General features: G+C 36.5%; 1 non-coding gene across 1 annotated transcript; it reads right to left on the reverse strand.

Annotated features, from left to right (window-relative positions):
* Positions 1 to 22,540: 22,540 nt before the first annotated feature.
* On the reverse strand, positions 22,541 to 22,646 carry LOC124889951. Its single transcript, XR_007048863.1, has one exon. It is a non-coding gene; the product is annotated as a small nucleolar RNA R71 (small nucleolar RNA).
* Between the last annotated feature and the right edge of the window lie 2,575 nt (positions 22,647 to 25,221).

Here is a 25,221-nt window from a genome sequence, read left to right on the forward strand (position 1 = left end):
CTGAGAACTCATATTTACCGACATAAGGGTTGGTCATACCAACTATATAAGGTACATGGGAATCCTCTAAGTACACTATATATATATATATATATATCATGGAGAGCGAAGGATACTCATGAATCCCCTACTCTTATGGTATCTTTGGTTCATTTGGCTATATGTTTCGGGTCTTGTTCAGGAGTTTATATTAGACCCATGTAGCCCTGGGTGGTTCTAGGATGGTTAAGCTATATATACCAAGGTTGATGATTTTAAAGACATGCTAAACTCGGATCTCTTTTCCAATAGAGTTATATACATATACATATATATATATATATGTATATATGTATATATGTATGTATGTATTTATATATTATGTATGTATGGTTTGTATGCATAAGATTGGTTTACTTGGTTTTGTTAAATAGCATTATTTTATCCTTTCTTGAGTTTATGCTAGCGTTCACCTACTAACCCATCTTCAGGCAGCTGTATCTCTAGGAGATGCAGGACTCGACCATTCTACTCCTCTTTTTTAATGATTGAATTTGAGATCATCTATTGGTTTGAAGTGGTAAGCTTCCATATTTTGGAAGGCTATATTTCATATATGGATATCTTTACATACTTTGGTTATTTTATGGATATTGGTTTTGGATTTCGTTGGGGGCATGTCCCAACTGGATATTGTTTTTCTTTTGGTTAGAGGCTTTGTGTGACTACTATGGGTTGGAATGGGTAGTGTTGGTATTGGTATCAGCCTTTGTAATGGCATTAGTATTAGGGATGATACCATTAGAGTGAATTTATGATTATTCCACCCTTTTATGTTATGTTATGGATAGAAACTTGGTTATTTTATCGATTTGGTTATGGTAGCTAATTTGTATTGGATGATTGGACTTGTTGGGTTGGTCATGGTTATAGACCTATCCTAGAGTCTGGAATGGTAATAAATGTTATCTTGTTATAGTTTGTAATTTATCCAACTCAAGACATGCGTATTTGGAGGTTAGGTTATGTAACGAGGGTGGTCCCTGATCCTAGATGGACTTGGGAAGCCCATTGCGACAAGGCCCTGGTTTGGGTCATATTAAGCTTGAATCAGAGCTTTAGGTTCATGGTCAATTAGAAATCCACAAGGTCGTGTCTAGTAGAGTCTCTTTTAAGGGTGTGTAGTGCGTCACACTCATAATGGAGAGGCTACAGGCATTTAGGAATGTTGCACTTTCTTGGTATTATATTTTTAAGCTTGGAGTCTAAGTCCTACAATCTTCTCTAATTCTTATTTTTCGCCATTCAATTCATGCCTCAACAATCTGAGATGCAAGAAAACTCCTCTATCCCAATTGGGGATGATACTAATGGGATGCATACTACTCAAGGGATTAATACTCAGTCTAGGGGCCCAGTCCCTAATTGTTCAAGAGTTCCATCGGTTACTACTAGTCCTCCTCGAGGTGAGGTAACGAATACAAATTTAATCAATCAGTTCATGTTATTACTAATTTATTGCTGGTCAGGCGGAGTAGGGTGCCTCTGGTGTTTTATCTGCTGATGCCATAAGGGTTGGACAGTTTATGAAGATGATTCCTCTACTCTTACTAGTGTGATGGTGGAGGATGATCCTTAAGGTTTCTAGGATGAGATTGATAAAATTTTTAGGGTAATGCAGATCACGAATGTAGAATGGGTGAATTTTCCTGCTTATTTGTTTAAGGATATGGCGTACCAATGGTACGGGGAGTGGGATAGGGCGAAAGGTGAAATTGAGGACTAGACTTTATGTAAGACTTTCTCTAATGCTTTTCTATATTGGTTCTTTCCTCATGTGTTGAGATAAGTGAAGATGAAGGATTTTTCTAATCTGAGACAAGGGAAAATGTTTATCAAGGAATATGCCTTGACATTTCATCAGCTATCTAGGTATACTCTAGAATTGGTGTCTGATATGAGGGCAAGGATGAGAAAGTTCACTTTTGGACTATCTCGGGATTTAATCCTTGAAAGTAAGATTGCATTGCTGATCAAGGATATGAATATTTCTAGGTTGGTGGTTCATATGCAACAGGTGGAGGAGGAAAAGACAAAATAGCTGAGTTTAGGGAAAGGCAGTGTAAGAAGTTCAGGTTATCTGAATAAGGTGGTGCTCAACAACAAGGGGTTCGAGATGGCGGTACATGGCCAAAGAAGAAGCAGGGGAGTTCTGGTTCCTTCTCTATAGCCAGTGCTCTTTACCTAAAATATTTGGGTGATAGGTGTCAGTAGAGTGGCAATAATTTTTGAGTATAGGGTGGCCAATCCTAGTTAAGTGAGGCTCAATTGGCATCATCGTGTCCTTCTTATCGGTTTTATTGTAGATTACATAGGGGTTTATTTTATGACTGGAGAGATAGATGTTTCAAATGTGGTCTGCCAAGATATATGCTAAAAAATTATCCAATTGGTAAGGGTTCTTCTATAACGAGTAAGGATTAGGTTGCTTCATCTTCTACTTTTATACCAAAGGGTGCTGCTTCTGCATTAGTTTTTGCTTCTGGAACCAGCACAGCTCAGAATAGGTTATATTCCATCACTACTCAACAGGAATCTGAGGCATCACCTGATATCGTTACTGGTATTCTATGACTCTTTTCTTGTGATATGTAATGTTTGCTTGATTTGGGGTCCACTCTCTCTTCTGTGACCTTATTAATAGCTTTATATTTTGGCTTTGATTTCGAGGTTATTTTGGATCTTTTATTATTTCTACCTCGATAGGTGACTCGGTGGTTGCTAAAAGAGTCTATTGGGGGTTGTGGTATCTGTTGGTAGTAGGCAAAATTTGGTGGATTTGCTTGAACTTGATATGGTGGATTTTAATATTATCCTGGGAATGGATTGGTTACACTTTTACTACGCATCCTTAGATTGCCGGACCCATAAGGTTGTCTTTAAGTTCCCTAGTGAATAGGTTATTAAGTGGGAGGGTGGTTCCCTAGCTCCTAAGTGGAGGTTTATTTTATATCTTAGAGCTCGAAGATTAACCTCTAAAGGGTGTCTCCATCATTTGGTCTGGGTTCAAGATTCTAACTAAGAAGGCCCTACTTTTAATTCAGTTTCGGTAGTAAATGAGTTTCCTGAGGTCCTTTTGGAATTTTGGTGTTTCTCCAAATAGGGAGATTGAGTTTAGTATTTATTTGGTTTCGGACACTCGTCCAATATCTATTCCTCCTTATAAAATTAGTTCTGACTGAGTCGAGAGAACTCAAAGAGCAATTTAAGGATCTTTTGGATAAGGGTTTCATCCATCCTAGTGTGTACCCTTAGTGTGGCCCGGTATTTTTTGTGTGTAAGAAGGATGGTTCCCTTTGGATATGCATTGACTACGACAATTGAATAAGGTGATGGCTAAGAGAAAGTATCCTTTTCCAAGGATAGACGACTTGTTTGATCAGTTATAAGGTGCCAAATTTTTTCCTAAGATAGATCTTTGTTCTGGGTATCATCAGCTTAAGATTAGGGAAGTGGATATCCCTAAGATGATTGTTCGTACTCGGTATGGGCACTTTCAGTTCCTAGTTATGTCATTTGGTTTGTCTAATGCCCCGACGACATTTATGGATTTGATAAACGGGGTTTTTAGGAAATTTTTGGATCTCTCTACCATTGTGTTTATTGATAACATTTAGGTTTATTCTAAGAGTGAGATGGATCATGTCAATCACCTCAGTGTGGTGTTGCAGACCTCGAAAGAGTAGTAGTTGTATGCTAAATTCTTGAAGTATGAGTTTTGGTTGAACATTGTAACTTTTCTTGATCATATTATCTCTAGTGAGAGGATCATAGTGGATCTAAAAAATATGGTTGCTGTTAAAAGGTGGCATATACCTACAACTCCAACCAAAATTCGAAGCTTCTTGGGTTTTTCTGGGTATTATAGGCGGTTCGTGGAAAGTTTCTAGACGATAGCTTCCCTATTAACTAAGTTGACTTAGAAAAAGGTAAAGTTTTCTTTGTTGGATGCTTGTGAGAGGAATTTTGAGAAGCTGAAGGATAAGCTAACTTTGTTCTGATTTTAAAATTACCTAAAGGTAATGAGTGGTTTTTGGTTTAAGTCTGATGCATCTCAGGTGGGACTTGGTTGTGTTTTAATGCAACAGAGGAAGGTGATTGCCTATACTTCCATGCAGTTGACGGTGCATGTGAGGTATTATCCTACTCATGATTTGGGTATTTTAGCGGTGTTTTTTCCTTGAAAATTTGGCGCCATGTACGTGGACATCTTTTCTGATAATAAGAGTCTATAGTATGTGTTCACTTAGAATGAGCTAAATATCAGGTAGAGGATATAGTTATAGCTTCTCAAAGACTATGATATGAGTCTTCACTACTGCCCAGGTAAAGCTAATGCGGTTGTTGGTGCAATTATTAGGTTGTCCATGGGGAGTTTAGCTCATGTGGATAAGGAGAAGCGAGAATTGGTGTAGGATATTCACCTCTTGACTAATCTTAGAGTTTGTATCTTGAACTTCAATTATGGTGGTATGATAGTATAGGAAATAATTTGATTGTGTCTTGGTTCAGATAACAAAGAAAAACATATACTCTCCATCTTGATAAAAATCAAGACTGATGTTGGTGGGCAAAGGGTGATGGTGTTTGAGATTTATGTTGATGGTACCTTGAGATACCAAGGGAGGTTATACATTCCTGGCATTGATGGTTTATGACAAAGAATATTGGCTGAGGCGCATGAATCGTGTATGTTGTTCATCCTGGATAAAAAAAATATATCATGTTCTCAAGGAGATGTATTGGTGAAATGGTATAAAGAGGGATATGGCTGATTTTGTGGGTAAATTCATGGTATGCCAACAAGTTAAAGTTTAGAACATGAGGCCTGGTGGGTTGTATCATTAAATAAATTTTTCGATAAGGAAATGGGAGTGAGCAATATGGATTTTGTTACTGAACTTTCTCGGTCTCGAAACCAATTTGATTCATTTTGGGTCATCGTGGATAGGATGACAATGTCCGCTCAGTTCTTGCCAGTGAGTACTAGCTTTTAGGCTAAGGACTATGCGAGGTTGTATCTTTATAAGATTGTGAAGCTGCATAGGGTAATTGTTTTAATTATCTCTGATCATGATACGTAGTTTTCATTTCACTTCAGGCGGTCTTTTCAAAAAGGATTGGGGACTAAGGTTAGTCTGAGTACTGCTTTTCAACCGCAGATGGATGGACAAGCAGAGAAGACTATTTAGACAATAGAGGACAGGCTTCGTGTGTGTATGATTAATTATGGTAGCAATTAGGTTGATTATCTACCTTTGGTAGAGTTTTCTTTCAACATTAACTATTATTCTAGAATTGGGATGGCTGTTTTTGAGGTGTTGTATGGCAGGAGGTGTAGATCTCCTATTTGGTGGTTCGAGCATACTGAGGCGGATATTTTTGGTCTAGATTTGGTTTATTAGGCTATGAAGAAGGTAAAGGTGATTCGGGATAGACTTAAGGCTGCCTAAAGTCGCCAAAAGTCCTAAGCAGGTGTAAGGTGTAGAGACTTAGAGTTTGAGGTTGGGTATAAGGTGTTCCTAAATGTATTTCACATGAAGGGAGTGATGAGGCATAGTAAAAAGAGGAAGCTCAGTCATCTGGTATTTCATGTCTCTATGTTGAGAAATTGTCTTGGTGATCCTTCTTTGATGGTTCATTGGAAGGATTAGGTATCTCAGGTTTTTAATCTTATGAAGAGGCCCTGATTGAGATATCGGATTAGTAGGTTCATCGGTTACAGACCAAGGATGTGACCTCGATTAAGGTTCTATGAAGGAACCATAAGGTGGAAGAGGCTATATGGGAAACAAAAGCGGACATAAAGTCCAAATATCCGCATTTTTTCTTCTCCATATGTTCATGCTAAATATATGTGTTCTTAATCACATCTTTATTTTCTAACTTGGTTAAAGGTTGGATTAATGTTTGATAATGTAAATGAATCGTGCTTACATTTGACCTACCTTGTTCATCATTCTTGGGAGTAATGATCCTAGTGGGGGAGACTGAAACACCCTGGGTTCAGACCCTTAGAAAATTTGGTGGATTCTTGACATCATATGACTTTTGGGTACTTATCGTATGAATGTGTACGGATGGTATGCTCTTTGTCGTTTGCTAACCAGTGGTGGTTGGTGGATTGGATTGGTTTCTGGAATAGGTATGACTTGGTGGGTATGAGTCATATGGTTTGTGATGGGTCGTATGGTTTGGGTTTTTCCTTTACATAATTTGAAACTTAGTAACTAAACTTGGATCTGAGTACAAGTGGCTTACCATGAGATGAAAGTTAGTGTACGAGTCATACCATTGAATTGTATGGTAGACAGTGTTCAATCTTCCTTTTAATCTATTCTTCCAGGGATACAGTTTAGGGGTACAGATCGTATGGTTGGGTACGACTTGGTTTAGGTAAGTCATATGGTGGATAGTGTTGGGTCCAAGTGGTAGGCCTAGGGTATGAGTGATGGGCACCACTCGTATTGAAGGGCACGACTGGTATGGGGTAGTCGTACTATCTGACGGGAATTTTAAGCAGTTTATGCTGGGGGTAATCTGGATATTTCCCCACTTAACCTCTTAAGGCCCCATAACTTATAACTCTTTTTAGACATCATTGACCGTATTATTCTAATCTTAAACTCTTATAAACTCTCCCTAGTTCTCTCTAAGGCTCTTGGGTAAAGGAAGGATAGGGTTTCATCTAGAGGATCAATTTGGGGCTTGTACAGGTGATTTCTCTCCATCATCTTCGTAATCTAAGGTATGTACTCCTCCCTCATTGTTAGTTCTAATTAAAGGCTTATTTTATATAATGTTTTCATGGCATGATTATTGAATGGTTTTGGGGTTTTCAAGTATATGTTGTGGTTTTCATATTAAATGTTTGGTTATGGTTTTTGCATGTTTTAATTATGTATTTACATGTTTTAATGGTGGTTCGGACAATTGGTTGCGTGGGAATAGTTAATTGGTGATTGGAATTGGTTTTGGAAACATTATGCCCCCAAAGTTTAGAGAGAGTTTATAAGAGTTTCAAACAAAGTTGGATGAATTTCAAACATATAAAAAGATCCCCCAAAGTTGGATCTATGCCCCCATGTTTAGAGAGAGTTTATATGAGTTTTAAACAAAGTTGGATGAATTTCAATCATATAAAAAGCTATCACAAGAGAAGTTCAAAGAATACAAGATAAGGCAATGACCGATAACCTGTAAACGAGCAGAACAACCAACCAACAAAACCCTAGTCCATAGTAATCCAACAAAGCTTTCTAACAAAGAACCTAAAACTGGTCTTTGTCCGGACATGCCCTCAATACTGATAGATAACAATGACAATGATAATGTAGATGATAATTTAAACTCTCAATTGTAGTTTATTGTAGAACTAATGAAATGTCTAAGTCATCCGAGCAATGGAAGCTCACTACTTCACCACAACGAACTGACAAATCATGTCGACCCACCTAACTCTGCACAAGAAAAGTAGTCTTGCCTTCGGACCCTATAACGTATGGGGATACAACGTTCAAATTCGGTTAGTGGTGCGAACACTCACTACAATATTTTTGGCCTAAGGCCATAGTAAACCTTACAAGTGTGGCTTATACCATTAAAGACCACGCTTTTAAAACGTAACCTTAGTTTTTTACTCCTGGCCACATTACTTTTGGCAACGCTTTTAAAGCGTGGTCTTTAATGATGTAAACCACGCTTCACAAATGTTGCCAAATCATGATATAATTGACAACGCTTATTCACATATATGGCTACATTTTTAAGTGTAATTTTATTATAATTTAGAAGACAACATTTTTAAAAAATGTGACCTAAAATTTTCATTAAAATTTTCTCTCCCTCCCAAATATTTCAATTTCCCTCCAACTTATAATTAACCAAAAAATTGAGTATTTTAAAAATTTAAAACCCTACGCTATTAATCTCTCTCATAAAACCCCAACCACTGTTTTTTGCTGCCGTCGAATGGTCGACTACTGCCCCACCCTCTTGCTTCCTCCTTTCTTTCTCTTCTCTATGAAACATAACTCCACAACCACTCTCTCCTCCACCACCATAAAAGTATGCCGCCCAGCCTCCAACACCCCTTTTGTCTCTAGCAAAACAGCTGAAATAAGCCACAATCTCATCCCATCTTCACTGCTTCTCCATGTTTAACCATGAAACCACCAGTGAGCCGCACCAGTCACTGTCGCCACCTTATTCCCCTCCTCTTCTCTTGTCTTTTTATCTTTTTGCCATCACAACTTTGTCGGAGTTGATGATTGGTGAGGTTATGATTAAATACCACTCCCATTACTGCCTAGTTTTGGTGTAAATTTCAATTTGGTGGCTTTGCTTGCAATTACCCCAAAACACATTCTTAAACTTAAAATTTATGATGATTGGTATATGTTTTTTACTTAATTATTTCGTTTTCATGTTTATTTATAGCTGTTCTAATGTATATGAAAATCCCCAATATTTATTAAGTTTGAATCAACCACTGTGAGTATCGAATAGAGCTTTTCTTTTATGGTCTAGTTCATGTTGAAAAATGTTGAAATTGGATAGTTATGGTACTGTTTTTTGGAAAAACTGATATGATTTTCTTACAGATGGTGATTATCTATAATTTTGTTTTAAAATATATTTTCTTTCTCCTAAGTGTTATGTTTTTACCTTGTTAGAAAGACCTATAACTTTGCATGGATTGATTTTTTACCTATTGTTTCCGGTGACTATTTATAATTTTTTTGATGACCTAAAGTTTTTATATAATTTGCTTTATTTAGGTATTTTCCACTTAGAAGCATGTATGCCGGGGGGGGGGGGGGGGGGGGACAGAAGATGATTAAAGAGCTCATCGATAAAGGAAAAGCATTGAGTGAACATGAAAATCTCCTTGGTTGTATTTGAATGTTGCTTAATGACATATACATCTTGGTAATATCTGCCTACACCTTTTGGTAGATTATATATGTAGTTGTGACTGGTTATTGTGAAGAATATAGTTATCTATCCTCCTATTTAAGGCCTAATTTTGTTTAATTCTACCAACATTTTATTTTGTTTGACCCTTTCCTTGTAGTACACATAGGCTAACATAGTGTTCTATGACTGTCTCTAAAGAATAGTAGTTATCTTTCCTCCCATTGAAAGCTTAATCCATCCGACTTCAAACTACATATTTTTCTTGATTTGTACAAAAGCAAATTAGATGTTAGTCACTGCAGAAAGTCATTGATAGGAATAGATGTAATGGAATCTCTTTATACACTTACCAAGAATCAATATTTGTATGCATGCGCTAAAACTTGTGGAACTACATAAATAAAAAAAGGAAAATAAAGAAGGGAGGGAAGGAAACTGTAACAGTAGGAACAGTTTTGTCTTAGAAAATATGAATGGTTACCCGAAAGAAATGCTGAATTTACACCACTTGTGTAGTGGTTTTGAAGTCTTTCTAGATTCTGATCTTTCCATCTACTTATCATAAAATCTGTATATAAAGTGGAGTTTCAATGAAAATCTAGTAACCTATGTTTTCTACAATATGAGCTGCTCTAATGATTGTGTGAAGATCTAGAGTACTCTTGTTTTCCTTATATTTGTATTTTTACAGAGATTTGGTAGGCTCGAAGAGTAGATTGACTTACTTGAACTAAAATTGAAGAACGTTGAAGAATGCATAGCGTTTGGTGGGAAGAAGACTAAGATTGCTAGATCTCAAGGGAAAAAGGTTCAAATCACAATTGAAAAGGATTACTTGAGGCTGTATATGCCATTATTTATCCTCAACTTCAGCGTTATTTGTAACCTGTCTAACGTAAACAAATTCTTGTAATTTTCAATAACTACAGATTGTTGGGGAACTTGGCATGGTCACACAAACAACTGAAGAACTTTAAATTGGCAGAGGAGTACTATATGTAATAATGACCAACTAAAACAAACTGAGCACTTGGAGGTGGTGTGGCTTACTTGGAGAAAAATTGCTCACATGTGGAAATTATTTTAATGCAAAAAAGCACTCTCACTAGAATTAGATAAGAACAAGCAAAGCAATCTGGCAATTAGGTATCTGCTTCAAAGCATAAAAGCTTCAGACAGACGGTAGATGGATGAATCATGAACTAAATCCTTCGAGTGTGCCATTCAAATGCTAGATGAGTTAGAATCTCATGGTAGTCGGAACACTAAGGAACAGGAGGAAGAGATACAAGAGGTGAGGATCTCCTACGTCTGATGGACATGATCGTAGGGAACATAATAGGATGCAGACCTCCTGAAACTTTGTTGGATTTCCCTTTGTTAGATGATGAAGACGACGAAGGTGTGTATCTTTTTCTTGTTCTTTTCTATGTTTATCAAGTTCTATGCTTGTGATGTCTGCTTTCATTGATTTTGCACTGTATCAAACTTGGTTGGATTTCCCTTTGTTAGATGATGAACTCGTATCAAACTCGTAGCATGCGCTTTGTTTAAATCAAACATTTACGTAAGCGTGCCCGTTATTCCGCGTCTTAAGAATAGTTTTTGTCGACCATTGAAAATGCTAATCCTGTGAGTAGGTAATAAATGTGTAGAGAAAAATTACAGGTGAACTTAACGTTAGTCTTGTAGAGTTTAATTGATATCACATGACAATTTAATTTTTAGGTTTTCAGGTATTGATCCAGGCTGTGGAACAACTAGTTGAAAATAATCCTCCTGAAAAGATGACTTTGAATCAGCTTGCATGGTTATATTCAATCATGTTAACTGCAGCAGTGGTAAAACTCGCCTTGTGGCTTTACTGCAAAAGCTCAGGGAATGACATTGATCGCGCCTATGTAAAGGTATGTTTTTATTATGCTTTACCATCTTGCTCAAAACTAAATCTAAAGTCTAGTGAAGCCGTGTGGGGCTATTTCGATTCCCTAGCATTGTTGTTATTGTGTTCATCTCTTTTCTTGCTCAAAACTAAATCTGAAGTCTAGTGAATCCATGATTGGTCTATTTCGATTCACTAGCACCTTATTGTTCATCTTGTTGCTCTTGTGTTGGCTTTAATCGCCTGATACACACTTAGTCTTGGATCATTATGTTATTAATTTGTTAAACTTAATTTGTAAACAACCTTATAACCTTAATGACCACCGTTAGGTAAACAACCTTATAACCTTAGCCTTAATGGCCACCGTTTCAAGCCTAATCTATATATGAAACATAACGGCCACCATTTAATAAACAACCTTATAACTTTAACGGCCATCGTTTAACCTTATAACCTTATATTAGGAAACAACCTTATAACCTTATAACCTTAGCCTTAGCGGCCACCATTTAAAGCCCCTAATCTATACATAAAACTTAATGTACATCGTTTAATAAACAACCTTATAACCTTAATGGCCATCGGTTAACCTTAAAACCTTATATTAGGAAACAACCTTATAACCTTATAACTTTAACTGCCACCGTTTAACCTTATAACCTTATATTAGGAAACAACCTTATAACCTTAATGGCCACTGTTAAGTAAACAACATTATAAACTTAGCCTTAATGGCCACCGTTTAAAGCCTAATCTATACATAAAACTTAACGGCCATCATTTAATAAACAACCTTATAACCTTAATGGCCCCCGTTTAACCTTATAACCTTTTAACCTTAACGACCACCATTTAACCTTATAACCTTATAACCTTAACGGCCATCGTTTAACCTTATAACCTTGTAATCATGCACTTTTGCATGACCTCAGTATTTGGACTAGGCATAAAACCACTCCATTTTCCCATATGATGGGTGAAAAATGACAATTGAGGAAATCGACAATGACATAGTGATGAATACTAGTAACCTATAAAGACAAGTAACCTATAGCAGCTGGTTTTGAAAGCTTGACTCATGATTATCTCATCTAGAAATTTAGTTTGTTAGTGAAACATGTCTTTAACATATGAACTTTGCGAGTGAGATTGATTTCCACACACATGTTACATTCAAATCTCTATAGGCTGAGTTTACTGGGAAGTTCTCTTTTCCCTGTAACTTCCATACCAGACTATCCGCGTTAATAGTCCCTATAAAATCTGCAAATCTTGTTATTTCCTAGTCATTTAAATCTCTCCTAAAGTGATAATTCCACTCATGTCCAATCCTCAACTCAGTTAAAGTTGCTTTCTATAGTTGGCATTGTCTGAAAAAGTCAGGGAAATGCCGTCTTAGAGATGTCTACCACACCATCTATCCTTCTAGAAGGATATCTTGCTACCATTCCCCACTTTGAAATCAGACCTACTCAATACAAGGTGCATAAGTTTCTGATGGATATCCATGCAGTTGAACAGTATACTAATCTTCTCTATCATTCACTTATCTTCCAGACCATACATAGCAGTAATAAATTTCTTTGTGCATTTTTAGAAGATGCAAATTCTAAAGCCTCTTCATCACCAGTCTTTTGTTTTGCCAATTCATCTTTCTAATTCCGGCACTTCTTAATTGCTTCCTTATGGTTATCTCATCCCACTTGACTAGATGATAATTTTTCTTGACTTCATTACCCTTCCAAAAGAAGGTATTTCTAAGAACCCCAATCTTCTTGATCACACTAGCAAGTGCGGGGAAAACTGACAGCACATATGACGGTAGTGAATCAAGGACACTATTGGTTAGTGTCATTACCTGAAAATAAAAGATGAATAGGTTCATTCTATACATCTTTCAGTTGCTTTTGAAGATATTACCTAATAGGAACAACAACATCTAACTAGAAAGATGCGTAGATATATGCAAAGAGCTCTGTACAAGTCTAATAATGATATTTGTCATCCCTCTAGTAAGGCTAACAATGATATTTTCTTCCACATCATTGAAACCCACCACTACATCATCGTTAGAAGTTGGAGTATTAGTTCGTGATAATACAAAGCTGGAAACTACTGGAACATCACAACCTATTTCAAATTTTACTGTTCTAGATATGTCACTGAAGTGTCCCCGAATCACCTAAAGTTTCTCTACAACATCGGACATCTCAACCATACTATACAAAATATTTCTATACCCAACTAAAAATGAGTTAATAGCATATTCCACATCATAGGCCGCTTGCATAACATGTTCCTTAAGATGCTTTAGCTCTGGATGTTCATTTACCTGTGTGTTGATTTTCAGATTTACATTATAACCTTATAACCTTAACTGTCACCGTTAAGTAAACAACCTTATAACCTTATCCTTAACTGCCACCGTTTAAATCCTAATCTATACATAAAACCTAATGGCTACCGTTTAATAAATAACCTTATAACTTTAACAGTCACCGTTTAATCTTATAAACTTATATTATGAAACAACCTTATAAGCTTATAACCATAGCCTTAACTTCCACCGTTTAAAGCCTAATCTATACATAAAACTTAATGGACATCATTTAATAAACAACTTTATGACCTTAACGGCCACCGGTTAACCTTAAAACCTTATATTAGGAAACAACATTTTAACCTTAACAACCACCGTTTAACCTTATAACCTTATATTAGGAAACAACCTTATAACCTTAACGGCCACCATTAAGTAAAAAATGTTATAACCTTAGCCTTAACAGCCACTGTGTATATCCTAATCTATACATAAAACTTAACAGTCACCATTTAATAAACAACCTTATAACTTTAGCGGCCACCGTTTAACCTTATAACCTTATATTAGGAAACAACCTTATAACCTTAGCCTTAACTTTAACGTTCATGTTATATAACTTTAACGGCCACCGTTTAACCATATAACCTTATATTAGGAAACAACCTTATAACCATGTAGCTTGTGCTGGCATGACTTTAGTAATGTTACTGATCTGAACACTATGGTTTGCTTTATAAGATTTATTTTAAAATTGAAACCTACCATTTGATCTTTCACCCTCTCTTTTCCTTATAGGGGTGGGAATGAGAGGGCATGCAATATATCAGTTATTTATTTCCTGTTATTTTTGGGTTAAGTTTGAGTCTTTTTTCTATCTATCACTAAGTGAGCTAATTTATTGGTTTGTTGTCAGGTAACCTACCCACTAGGTGTTCTCAGGTTGAGATTAGCAGTAGACCCTAGGTATAAAATAATGAGTGAGTTAAGAATTGGATAACTGAGAATTTATGACACCAGGACATATCTGAATCATAGTTTTAATTATTTCAGGTTGCTTTAGACATACTGAAAGAGGAAGGTGTTTCATTTCTTTATAATGTTCTCAGGCCCTCTCTCATTGAAATATACATATAGCTATGTGAACTTATGTTATATTTACTTGTGACCCTATGTTCTTTAGAAGATCTTTTTTCTATATCATCTAAAGACAGGGCCCTCGTGTTACTGTAACCTAAATGGTACTTCTCTAAATGTTATGGTGAAGAAATCTTTGCCAGAGAAATATTATAAATGAACTGAAGCATTTCTAACTACAGGTTTGATTTCAGCAACTATTGCCACTCTGAAGAACTTTATAATGTCCTACAATTTATCTTTCTGCTTTATTCTCTTAAAATTTAGTATTGTGTCACAACTTTATTCTTCATTATGCCCAGTGTTATTGTTTTCAGTGGTGCGCTAGATTAATTGTTGTTACTCATCGGAATGTTTGCACTGACACATGATCTGCATTTTATATGTTCTTTTTGAAATAAATTTTCTTGATCTATCTAAATGATCAAGTACTAGTTTTTATTTGTTGAAGCCTTATGGATTTGGTTTTATAGTAAAGAGAAAGCTGGCATAAAAACTGCGTGAATTGAAGGATGATAAAGTAGAAGCCCAACTGCGTGAATTGAAGGCTAAGAGACATAAAAGAGAGACGCCAGATTTTCTAAAGCAGTTGATACTCTGAAGCCTCTATTTCCTAGTGTTCATGGTCGAATGACAGATCTTTGCAGGCCAACACAGAAGAAGTATAACCTTGCTGTAACAATTAAAATGGGCAGATACATGGATGCAGTAGTACTTGAGGATGAACAAATGGGAAAAGAATGCATCAAGATATGAAAGCGACTATGCCATAGCAGTGATACTTCTAATATCTAGTTAGTAGTGTTACATTTGGTTTTGTGTGGAACTTGGTACTAATTTTTATTATGTTGTTTTCTAATTAGTATGTAAAGGACATGTTTTTTTGAAATCAAATCTATGCACTTCAATTATTTATTAGCTAATTGGTGCATGAGATTATTTATAAATATGTATGTTTATGTAATGTGCTTAGTGATACATAAATTTTGATTAAAATAATTATTTTTCAATTAGAAATTACATACGAACATTTGATATGTCTAATGCCATTTCATTAAAATGTGGTTTGAAATGTCAAATTTTAGGCAATATTGGTACAGTTCAAAAGTGTGGCTAAAACATGCTAACTCTTTACAAGTGTTGTCATAGAGGATGTATAAAAGGCTACATATTTTAGGTGTGGCTAGTAATAAAGAAAAGACCACATTTTTTACTTATTGTTATAGACATGCTACAAAAGGCTACGCTTGTGAAGCGTGCCTAATAATGAACCAAAGGCAACATTTTTTAAGTGTTACTATAGAGGTGCTACAAAAGGCTACACTTGTGAAGCGTGACCATAGCAAAAACAAAGACAACACTTGAAAGTGTAGCGTTATCAAATAAAAGTGTTGCCAATGACAAGCTATAAAGAGTGGCCTTTGTACCTTAATGGCCAAACTTTTTAAATGTAGCAGATATGGCCACACTTGAAAAATGTGGCCTTTAAGCAAAGGTTATGCCTCTTTAGGCCACCCCCCAAAAAGTATTGCCTAAAGTCCAAAAGTGTAGCCTTTGATCAAAGGCCACACTTTCTGCTATTTTAGGCCACGCTTTACAAGAGTAGCCTGAGGCCAAAAATGTTGTAGTGACTAGCATAAAAATCAGAGATAAGGATAACATAGTGCCATGATCAACAGTTCAACATATATATATATGTGTGTGTATATATATATATATATATATATATATATATCACATGTTGGGATAGGGAACAAGGCATATAATGCACTTTAAAACTTTAGTCTAGATTGTGTAGCTCAACCATCATAACATATAAAGGCACCGACAGGCTAAATGGGCCAAGCTCTCCCCTAATACGTGTAGTCGCACAAACCAGAGAGTATACATATGCACTATGGGGGACTTAAACCTGCCGGCATATCAATATGACACAAGTACCAAATCAGGTAATACAATATGGGGGACTGGAACCTCCCAATCATATGGTCATTAATGAGGGGGACTTGAACTACCTGATCATATAGACCCCTATGTTGACAATTGCGGTTTCTAGTATTGGTCCTTTGGTACCTCTACTTTTACGACTCGCCTACATAACCTTTATTTTGTCCTGTTAAAATAATTAACACACATTCTCATTTATTGAACCCAGGTGCATACTTTTTCAGACATTGTTTGTATCATCATACTAACTACAGTTGCAAGGTAATACCAATATGCCAAACCAATTATCATCACTTGGGTGAATCACAATCCCTTTTTGTTCAATTTACATTAGCTTAGGGAATTACACAACCCCATAAGGTTCAATTCAAAAATAATTATGCTTCATTTACCTTTCACATCATGCAATAGTTCAGGAGTAATTCAATGTGAATACTTTCACTTTCAATGCCAATTCCATAATATAGGGTCGAGGTCATAACCACTTTAAAAGTCAAAAGTTAGGGGAAATCACAATACCTTAGCTTATTCACCATATTCATGCACCCTACAAGTTTAAAACCATAATTAAAGCATAATTAATTGTAGGTAAATCATAGGAAATATTGTTCAACAACAATTATTCAAAACTCTCAACCCTTATTTCAAAACTAATATCAAAACCACATGAATTGTAATTTAGAACCCATGATTTAACAAAATAATAATGAGGGAAGAGTAACATGCCTAAAATACCAAGTTTCACGGAAATAATTCAACCCTAGATCCCTTGGGTGACCTACTTCTTTGAAACCCTAAGTATGGATACTTGATAGACTTGAGAGATATTTGGAAGTATTTGAGTATAATGTGAATGAAAAATAATCCCCTTAAGTGTTTTATGAATGTGGGGTTTTAATTGGATGAGAAGGGAATTATCCAAAGTGCCCTTAAATTAAAAGCTAAAATTTAGTCATCAGTGACTGCGGCTCACTAAATAACTCCTAGGGACTCATTATGACTTGTCACTATGAGTCATAGAAACAATATTTTCCATGGAACCCACACACTACTGACCCTATGACTCAACTGATACAACTCATAATGGGATCCTATATTGGTTCCAGTCATAGTCAACACAAAAACTATTTGTGCTATAATAGGACACCCTACGATTTGCATCCAATGACTTGTAATGAGCCCGTACAACTCTTAGTGATTCACTCATACTCAGAGAAGAACTTTGCCACATACTTACTGATTTGGTTATAATTGAGTCCCTAGGACCTGTAAAGACTCACTACGAATCCTAAGAGGAGTCATAGTTAGGACAGTGAGGATAAAATTTTGGAAATTTTCAAGGACCAAAAACTTAAGGTATTACACTAACATGGGTTGAGGCCCTTTTAGCAGTGAGAGTCTGACCTATATAGCCTATGGGTGCCTTTTGAACGAAGCGAGCAATACAGTTCAAGACTAAATCCTTAAACTATCGTATTAATTGACTATTGTCCCTATCCTAACATCATTTGTATATATATAAATATGTATGTATGTATATGTATAAATGTTATGCATGTGATTTATGGTTAGATTTTTGGTAAATGTATTATTTTATCCATATCCCTTGAGTTACATGCCAGTGCTCACCCCATTGACCATCCCAAGATGCCACATCATTTCATTATATAGGTTTGGAGGACTTTTCTATTACTCTTGTGTAGCGTTAGGCGATTGGGTACTTCTATTGATCAGTTGTGAAGAGGTTAGCCTCCATCCTTCAAAATGCCTGTCATTTCACTATTCTTTTCTTTATTAACTTTATACTTTTAGATTTTTTTTATCATAGTCAGGGGAATTTCCCAACTTATTTGGTATTATTGTATTAGAGGTTTTCATGGATAGAATTTGGATGTCTTTGATGTCTTGTTTTAACTCCTTACATCTTCTTTTTAATTTATTTATTAATTATTATTTTGGTTGGATAACGTTGCTTACTATTATTGTGATCTTGAGGTAAGGCTAAGGGGGTTGTCTCCAGCCTAAGGTGAGATTAAGATGCCTGAGACAGCTAGCTTAGGTTTGGGTCTTGAAAAGCTTGGTCTCAGAGCACTATTTAGGGTCGTTGGGTATCCACAAATCCATGTCGAGTAGAGTCCTTTTATGGATGTGTAGCATGCCACATCAGTAAGGGGGATGCTATAAGGCATTTAGGAATGTTTTCATTTCTTGTGTGCTATTTTGGGGTGTAGAGACTATTTGGTATGAAACTTCTCTTACTCCTAGATTGCTCCCATTTTAGTTCATGCCTCCCCAAAGATCTGACAGTCATAGAAAATCTACTAGAACCTCTGTCCTATCTGAGTAAAATATGAAGGGGATTCACCCTATCTATGAAGTGCAGACTCTATCTAGGATCCCTGCTCCTAATTGTGCTTCTCCACCAAGATTTTCACCAGTCCAAGCTAGTCCTCATCGAGCTTCCCAAGCTAGTGATACTTATGCTCAGTCACCTCAAGGAGATATCTATAATATAGAGTTTCGTCAGTCTATTCATATGCTTGCTCAGCTGATGGCATCATAGTCTCATCGACCTAATCATGGTGGTTTTATTTCTAATTCATCTGAAATCAAAAGGGTTGGCCAGTTTATGAGGTTGAATCCCCTAACCTTTACAGGCTCTAAAATTAAGGAGGATCTCTATGGGTTATTAATGAATTAGATAAGATCTTTAGGGTGATGATGCTACTGATTCAGAAGGTGTAGAGTTTTTTGCTTATCAATTAAAGTATGTGTCTTCCCAGTGGTATAAGGAGTGGGAAGAGATGAGTGGTGATGGTGCTAAGATGACTATATGGGATGACTTTTCAGGTGCTTTTCTTGATTACTTCTTTTCTTAGGAGTTGAGGAAAGCTAAAGCCGATGAGTTTGTGAACTTAAAGCAGGGTAAGATGAGTGTTAAGGAGTATGCACTGAAGTTCCAGCATTTGTCTCATTATGCTATGGAGTTACTGTCTAATATAAGGTCCCAAATAAGGAAAATTGCTTTTGGGTTGTCCCATGAGTTTGTGTTAGAGTGCAAGGCTTCCATGTTGAATAATGATATTGAAATATCCAGATTGGTGGTTTATATGCATTAGGTGGAGGACGATGAAAAAAAGTAGTTGGAAATGGTATAAAGAAAGAACCAGAAGTATAGGTATGCAGAGCAGGGTGCAAATCAGCAAACAATGGAAGAGATGGTCAACAGTTGACTAAGAAGAATAATTGGGGAAATTCTTATTTGACTGCTAGTGCCCCTTATCCTAAGCCTTTGGGTAATTCTCATTTTCAATCTAGCAGTGGTCCTAAGGCATAGGGTGTACATTACTAGGTTAGTGGAGCTTCATTTTTTCGGACAGCTTCACCTAGTCATCTGTATTGGAATTGTTGTATATCTAAAGTTGCCACTTGAGCTAATAAGGTTTCAGTCGCCACTTCTTTGGCTCCTGAACCTAAGGGCTCCAATTCAGGTACTAGTAATGGTTTGAATGCCTCTATAAATTTGTTACTCCTTAAGAATCTGAGGTATCCCAAATGTTGCTACTGGTATGTTACAACTTTTCTTTTATGATGTTTATAGTTTGCTTGATCTGGGTTCTACCCTTTCTTATGTGACCCCTTATGTGGTTATACATTTTGGTTTTGGTCCTGAAAATATATTTGATCCTTTTTATATCTATACTCATGTAGGTGAGTCTATTGCTTCTAGAAAGTTCTATAGGGGTTGTGTGGTTCCATTCTTTACTAGGAGATAGTGGATTTGATAGAATTGAAAATGGTAGATTTTGATATAATCTTAGGGATGTAGTGGCTCTTTCGTGCTATGTTTCTCTGGCTATAATGACCTGAAAGGTCAATTTTCATTTTCCTAATGAACTGGAGATTGAACGGGAGGTGGGTGGGGAGTTCCTTAGTACCCAAAGGGAGGTTTATTTCTTATCTTAGAGCTCAAGAACTAATTTCCAAATGGTGTTTGTATCAACTGGATTCGATTAAAGATTCACATTCTAAGAGTCCCTCTTTGCACTCTGTACTTGTTGTTAATGAATTTCTTGAAGCTTTTCTCGATGATCTTCCTAGAATTCCTCCCACTAAGGAAATAGATTTTGGGATTTACCATCTACTGAATACCCATCCGGTTTTTATTCTTCCTTATAGAATGGCTCTAGCTGAACTAAAGGAGTTACATGAGAAATTAAAAGATCTTCTTAATAATGGTTTCATCCGTCCTAGGGTTTCTTCATAGGGTGCTCCTGTGTTTTTTATGAGAAAGAAAGATGGGTCTCTTCGGATGTGTATAGACTATAGTCAGTTGAATAAGGTTACAGTGAAAAATAAGTATCCTTTTCCTAGAATTGATGATATATTCAATCATATTTAGGTTACTAGGTGTTTCTGTAAGGTTGATCTCTTTTTAGGTCTATCATCAGTGTAAAATGAGGAAGGTTGATGTTCATTAGACTTCTTTTAGAACCCGGTATGGCCTTTATGAGTTTTTGCTTATGTCATTTTGGTTGGCTAATGCTCCAGCTGCTTTCATAGATCTTATGAATCAAGTTTTCAGGCAGTTTTTGTATTTGTTTGTTATTGTCTTCTTTGATGACATCTTGTTGTATGATAAAAGTGAGGATGATAATGACAATCACCTCTGAATTGTGTTGCAAACTCTTAAGGAACAAAAATTATATGCAAAATTTTCTAAGTGTGAATTTTGGCTTTGTGTTATGACCGTTCTCGAGCATGTTGTTTCTAGTGAAGGAATCAAGGTGGATTCAAAGAAATTTAAGGCAGTTATGAAGTGGCCTAGATCCATGTTCCAACTGACATTATGAGCTTCTTGGGCTTGGATAGGCATTATAGGAGGTTGGGCCTTATAGTATATTTTCTTTGATTTCTTCATTAGTAGCTAAGTAATTTAGTCTTGGGATTATGTTGAACTAGAGTGTATTTGTGTGTGGGTGTTGATGGGTTTGCATGATTTTTAGTTGTTGATTAAGGATTCCACCATTGCTTGAGCATAATAGTGGGAATTTGTGGGTTACAACCCCAGATCTCCAAATGGGTTTGATGGGTGAAAACCCCAAACTCTAGAAACCCTTCATCGTTCTTGAAAGATAGATGAAGGTGAAGTTATGAGAACCCATAGCATCCTTGAAAGAGGGCTATAGGGTGATAAGGCAGTATGGACAATCAAGCCTATGGTGTACTACTTCTTGCAATCTTAGGAATAAGTGTGATTGGAATGTGAATCATGTCAAGGGCATTATCCTAGAAATAGGGATGCCTGATTGAGGTTTTGGGTGATTATGAATTGCACACTTGTTAGGTTCTCGAAAGATCCAATGGGTGAAATCCTTGTGGTTTTGTTGAAAGACTAACTAAAAATACCTTCGACCTAGCCAATATTTTACTCAACAACTAAACTTTATGTTAAACTCTCAACAAACCATGTATTCCTTACCTTTAGGTAGACATAAACCCAAGATCTTCTCAAATCTTGATTTCAAATCAAAAGTGCTAAATTAGTGTGTTGTTAACCAAAGATTATTGCAAACAAAGTTTAAACCAATTCTGCCCCCTCCCACTTTATTAAACATGTTTTGTTTGTTAGCATAACCCGTAGGATTTGAAATTTATAATTCGCTCTTTGTGTATTCAACCCCAACGCAAGTTGGGTTATACAACAACCGTCTCACCCCTCAAATATGGAAGTGAGTTGAGCATTATCAAAATGGCGTCGTTTTTTGGAAGTAGAATATAGATTTCACTTATGCGGTGCAATTCTTACTTGGGTGTACATGGGGTGGTGTAATTTACTTTATTTGTTGTTTTTAACTTTTAAGGAGATCGAAGTGTTAACGGAATGACGAGTGAAAACGTAAGCAATATGGGCCCCTTTGACAGTCCCTTAGATGATGAGGGCTAACTAAATAAAACGGACCAAACATGTTTAATCTGTATCCCACCAACCAATGAAAACAGAGTCTTCTATGTGACTAGCGTCATGCTTCACATGTTGCAATTGAAAGGGTTGTACGGGGGTCAAGTTTTTGAGGACCCAAATGTCCATATGAAGAATTTTATGGAAGTGTGTGTGCCATTCAATTTAGCACACATTAATGAAGAATCTACCTGGCTTCACCTTTTCCTATTCTTACAAATGGGCAAGGCGATTTTATGGCTCCGCTAACTCCCACCCAACCCAATTACATCTTGGGAAGAGCTTACCATGATGTTTCTTGATAGATACTTCCCATTATCTAAAATTATTTAAAAGCGGGATAAGATCATGAATTTTCAAAAAATGAATGGAGAGCCGTTGCTTGAAGCTTGAGAACGATTTAATGGAAAATTAGACCAATGCCCAAATCACGAAGTCCTAAAGAAAATGTTTATTGGAATCTTCTATTGGATCCTTGATCCATTAAATAAAATGGCGGTGGATGATACAGCCGGTGGCTCCATAGTAAAGATGAACCACCATGTGGCATTTTGATTAATAGGAGAAATGTCAAAGCAAAATTGGGTTTGGCATACCCAAGATACCAAAGTCCCCAAGATCCCTTCCACTACTTCCATGGTTGATAATGAACAAAGAAAGCAGAATGAAGAAAAGGAGGAGACCATGACAAAAATGACGACTTAACTTGAACTCTTGAAAAAGCATATTATGGGTGCACCCACGAAAGTGGTAAACGCCTTAGAACCAAAATCTTATGAAGATGATTAAGAAGAAAAGAATTTGGATGACGAAATCCAGTATTTGGCTAACTACTCGAGGGGTTCCCACCTCACCTATCAAAGGCAAGGTGGGAATAAAGATTGGATGGACCATGAGAGAGATAGAAATTGGAGAGATAGAGAGCATGATTATGATCGTTATGTTCCCCTTCTTGATCGAGCTAAGACAAAGGAGTCAAGTGCCAATGACCGCAAAAAAATCAAGACCGAGGATGTGTTAGAAAAAATATTGAATAAAGTGGAAGGTATGCTTGGTCTGTGAGTTGAAAGGTAACTTGTCTCAGCTCTCTCAAACCATGGTATCTCACTCTGCCTCTATAAAAAAATTGGAGACCCAAATTGGGCAAATCTCCACACAACTAAATGCTAGGCCTAGAGGTGGACTCCTTAGTGACAAGATTTCTAATCAAAAGAATGATGCTCAAGTTCTAGAAATTTCCACAAGGAGTGGAAAGACATTTAATGAGCCCTTCATAGGAGACTTGAGCAAGAAAATGCCCAAGGCTAAAGCAAAGGAGGTGTTACCTCAAAGTCGAGAAGAAAATAATGAGAAAGAGACTGAGGAAAGGAACGAAGAAGTGGTTGAGGTTAAGAAACCACAAAGTGAAGCTAGTCCCACAATCCAAGTTCTTCCCCCATTCCCTCAATGATTGCAAAAAAAGAAGAGTGTGACAAATTGAGGAAGTTCTTGGCAAAACGTAGCAATCTATCGATAAACATCCCATTTCTTGAGGTGATTCAAGAGATCCCATAATACACTAAGTTAATGAAAAAATGATGTCCAAAAATAAGCTTGTCGAAGGTAACACCATTGAGGTAACTCATGGGTGTAGTGCTATTATGGATAGTAAGGTTGCGAAAAGAAAGACGATCCTGGAGAGTGCACTATTTCATGCACAATAGGGACGCATGAGTTTGCAAAAGCTCTATGTACCCTTGGTAAGAGAATCAACTTAATTCCTTTTCATTACCTACAAGAATCTTGGATTGGACCCCCCTACACCAACCTCTATGTGACTCTTAATGGAGGATCGGTTTATTAAAAGGCAAGTGGAAATTTTATTTTATGTCCTTGTTAAAGTTGACAAGTTTATATTGCTAGTGAATTTTGTGGTATTGGATTATAAAATGGACTAAGAGGTGCCTATCATCCTTGGCCACCATTTATTGGCTACCAAAAGAGCCATTGCTAATTTAGAGATGAGGGAAATGAAATTTAAGGTACAAGAGGATGAGGTCTCTTTCAAAATTTTCAAAACAAAGAAACTAAATATGTACAGACTTGAGTTGAAATATGTACGGACTTCAGTTAAGAAACTACGATGAATTAAAAACCAGAACAGCTCAAAAAAAATTGGACAAAGAAGAAATAGACTCAAGCACTAATCACAACTATATAGGTTGATTAATAGTTGCTAATTAGTGTTTAGAATCAAATAAAAGAAGTCAAAGAATTAAGAAAAGAAATTAAGAATCTAGAATTGACTTACAAGAATTTTTTGAGATGAACCAAGTTTCTACCCCAAGGTGACAGCTGGGGTGACGGGTCGTCAACCTTGACACTGAACTTCCCTCGGTCCGTGTCACCTAACCAGTGAGAGGAGTTGGTTGTCCTTTTGTGATGGGAGGCTTGTCTAGTCATCCCAAGCTTGGTTGGTCGTCAAGCTTATCATCAGCTCAAACCAGTGAGCTTTCCTCACTCCTAAGTCATGGTAGCTTGTGCGATGACTCGTCACTAGCTTGGTGAGTCATTAAGAAAATCATTATTTGCTTACAACTCATGTTTAAACCTTATCTTATGATTTCTTGTGTAATGATTCACCAAAAATGTGCAGAATCACCAATGTAATTATCTCAACAATTCAAAGAGTGGCAAAAATCTTATCGTGTGAAGGATTGGTGTGTAGGATTGCCAAGTAGTTGAAGAATCACCAAGAAAATATCAATTTACTCCTTCTCCAACTTGAGGTGTTGTTGGGACTGTTATGGATGCAATTGTAGGATTTGGGGCTCTTCAAGTGAGCTTTCAAGCTCAAGAAGCTTTTGAATTTCTTATGGTCCCCCCTTGTACTTCCAATTTTGTTCTTTCCTCCTTTGGAATATTCCTTAGAATAAACAAGTACAACACCTTTTTCTTGTCTTTATTTTGGGTTAAACACATTATTTTTGAATGTTCTGATTCAACAATATTTGAGGAACATGAAGAATATCA

This window comes from Capsicum annuum, chromosome 12, assembly GCF_002878395.1.
Source record: "Capsicum annuum cultivar UCD-10X-F1 chromosome 12, UCD10Xv1.1, whole genome shotgun sequence".
NCBI classification, from domain to species: Eukaryota; Viridiplantae; Streptophyta; class Magnoliopsida; order Solanales; family Solanaceae; genus Capsicum; species Capsicum annuum.